Raw genomic sequence first — 3760 nt, forward strand, 5'->3', positions numbered from 1 at the left:
AGCCGGGCTGCCGAGCCGAAACCCGCCACTCACCTCCCCGTGGATCTGCAAAGGAAGTGGGGCGGGCCCAGAATGTTTTCTGCGTGGCCGCGCAGGGAACCGTGACTTTGATAATCCTCTCGTCTGACCTGCATAACTCCGGCCAGAGAACTTCATTTACGTCCACTGGAGACCGGACAAGTCTCCACGACAACATTAAGCCAACCGACGTTGTGTTGATGTACAGCCGCAAGTGACAAAGATGGCATGGGTATTATTTTACCTAACGGTACTCAACAACAGATGTATGGTTTCTTTGTAGGTGTTTCTGTAACTTTTGGGTTTGTTTGTTTTTTACGGATAGGGTTATTAACCCTAAGCGGACCCCTTTCACCTCGGGGAGAGGTGGTCCAAATTTGTCTGGTCTCTACCCTTTGACCTGTCCAATTTGGGTGACCTTTCCAGGAACTGTAGCTCCCTCTGGCATAGCTCTCCAGGTCATCGAAACACACAAGGAAAACACAAATGAGGAAGACCTCGGACAACGTGGAGAAGATCTACTGAGATTGAAGGACAATTGGGGTACTCCTGGAGTCAGCTAGAAGTTTTGTCTCAAGACAGAGTGAAGTGGAGGAGACTTGTAGATGAGCTGTGCCCCACTTGGAATATAAGGGTTTAGTTGTGGCACTCAAAAACACAACAATGAGGAACTTCAAGTTGAAGCATGAAGGGGCATGCGAACGTTTCTCACATCTGGCGACCACACTGAACATAAGAACATAAGAACATAAGAACGGCCGTACTGGGTCAGACCAAAGGTCCATCTAGCCCAGTATCCTGTCTACCGACGGTGGCCAGCACCAGGTACCCCAGAGAGGGTGGACCGAAGACAATGATCAAGCAATTTGTCTCCTGCCATCTCTCTCCAGCCTCTGACAAACAGAGGCCAAGGACACCATTTTATCCCCTGGCTAATAGCCTTTTATGGACCTAACCTCCATGAATTTATCCAGCTTCTCTTTAAACTCTATTATAGTCCTAGCCTTCACAGCCTCCTCTGGCAAGGAGTTCCACAGGTTGACTACACGCTGTGTGAAGAAGAACTTTCTTTTATTAGTTTTAAACCTGCTACCCATTAATTTCATTTGGTGTCCTCTAGTTCTTATATGATGGGAACTAATAAATAACTTTTCTTTATCAGCCCTCTCCACACCACTCATGATTTTATAGACCTCTATCATATCCCCTCTCAGTCTCCTCTTTTCTAAACTTTTCTTCACTGCCCTGCAAATATCTCTTCCCACTATCAGGTGGCCCTATAAATAAGAAGCGGGAAGCATTCTCTCATCTATATGTTTTGTTAGTCTATAAAGTGCTACAAGATGGTTTGTTGTTTTTTCAGTAAGCCAATTAGTATGTCTTAGCCAGAGGTCGAACAAGAAACAGGGCTGCATGCATTTGTTGGCTCTTGACATTTTACAGTGTTTTGTTTATCAGTACAATTCGATCTTCAGTTCACTTATTTTTTGAAAAAAAAAACCCTACTTTGTTTTGTGTTAATTGGAGGCATTAACTGTGATGACCTGTCAGAGCTGGGGGGTAACTTTACACTTATCAGACTGGTCATATTTCAGTTTGTTATTTATTTGCCTTCATTGTGTAGCACAATCACCCTGATACCTTTTACCAGCACAGAATTTGGGTCAGGATTTGTTTCATGGTTCCTGCTGAGCAGGAAGTCTGGTAAAACTCGAACACACGCCCTTTAAGCGGCACTCCAGAAACAGGGTCTCCACCTAGGCAGAATGGAAACCACTAATTCTGTCAGGCTAGGTCTACACAGAAGCATTATTTTGGAATAACGGACACAGTCCGTGTCTACACAGCAGGCAGTTATTTCGAAATAATGTCGAAATACTGTCAAGCTGGAGGACGTCTCACTCCAATTCCCGTAACCCTCATTGTACAAGGAGTAAGGGAAATCGGAGGAAGAGGGCTCTATCTCGGACTTTCTGCTGTGTAGACAGTGCCAAAAGCCAAAATAAGCTATTTAAACAAAAGCTACGCAAGTGACGTAGCTCCAGTTGCGTAGCGTATATCGGCTTTAGCTCTGCTGTGTAGACATGTCCTCATTCTACTACAGAGCCACCACATGTGAACCCCCAGCAGGGCGTGAACCCCTGCAGTAAAAGCATGAAGCATCTTTCTTGGAATTAAGTGTAATCCCCTTTTTCATAAGAACATAAGAACGGCCATACTGGGTCAGACCAAAGGTCCATCCAGCCCAGTAGCCTGTCTGCCCACAGTGGCTAATGCCAGGTGTCCCAGAGGGAGTGAATTCAACAGGTAACGATAAAGCGATCTCTCTCCTGCCATCCACCTCCATCCTCAGACAAACAGAGGCTCGGTACACCATTCCTTACCCATACTGGTTACTAGCCATTGATGGACTTAACCTCCATGAATTTATCTAGTTCTCTTTTAAACCCTGTTATAGTCCTAACCTTCCCAACCTCCTCAGGCAAGGAGTTCCACAGATTGACTATGCGCTGTGTGAAGAAGAACTTCCTTTTATTTGTTTTAAACCTGCTGCCCATTAGTTTCATTTGGTGGCCCCTAGTTCTTATATTATGGGAACAAGTAAATAACTTTTCCTTATTCACTTTCTCCACACCGCTCATGATTTTATAGACCTCTCTCATATCCCCCCTCAGTCTCCTCTTTTCCAAGCTGAAAAGTCCCAGTCTCTTTAATCTCTCCTCCTATGGGACCCGTTCCAACCCCCTAATCATTTTAGTTGCCCTTCTCTGAACTTTTTCTAATGCCAGTGTATCTTTCCTCCCTGGGTTACTCGGGAGCAGGTCACACTCGCAGGTGTGCCTGGGCGCCTGATGTTTTAACATAAAAGGAGATCCTGAGTACCCCAGTGGTGATGTGGTTTAGTTGGGGTTTTCCCATCCACCCCCTTGCTGCAGTCCCGTTCTCCTAAAAAATATACAATGGTAGTACCTCCAGCCGGCTGGCCCTGTACACACTTCGGGTATGGCTACCCTTTGGCGAAGGATTAATGCCCACAAAACAGATATCAGACAAGATCACAAAGAAAAAACAGTTTCTTTCCATTTCAACCAGAAAGGACACTCTCTCGATGACTTAACCACCTGCATTCTGCTACAAAGACCTTTTACATCTGCACTTGAAAGGGAATCCTCTGAACTGTCATTCATGTTAAAATTCGACACTCTCCGAGAAGGAATGAACAAACACTCTAACTATCTTACCCATTACCAAGATAGCTTCCCCAATTATCACCTCTAATACCATTAGCTCGCAGACATCTAACTCTCCCCACCTCTAATATAATTAATTCACAGACACTTAACTTCCTTCCTTCCCCCCCCCTGCATTCCCCTCCTGTTCTGAAATGTGATTTGTCCTTTTCATATGTGTTCATTTTTTTAAATTGTATACTTTGGTATATATGGTTGTGACTATTTTCTTCTACTACTTGATCTGAGGAAGTGGGTCTGGCCCACGAAAGCTCATCATCTAATAAACCATCTTGTTAGTCTTTAAAGTGCTACATAGTCCTGTATTTTCCCTCAAAATTGAACTGAATTGAACTCAACATGGAAGCTGAACATTGTGGGTACATCTAAACTATATCCCTTTTTCAATAAAGGGATGTACATTAGATGTATCAAAATTGTAAATGAAGCTGGGATTGGACTTTACCGTGCTTCATTTACATAATGGCGACCGTGGCTTTTTTTTCTAAAAG

The sequence above is a fragment of the Pelodiscus sinensis genome, chromosome 2 (assembly GCF_049634645.1).
Source record: "Pelodiscus sinensis isolate JC-2024 chromosome 2, ASM4963464v1, whole genome shotgun sequence".
NCBI classification, from domain to species: Eukaryota; Metazoa; Chordata; order Testudines; family Trionychidae; genus Pelodiscus; species Pelodiscus sinensis.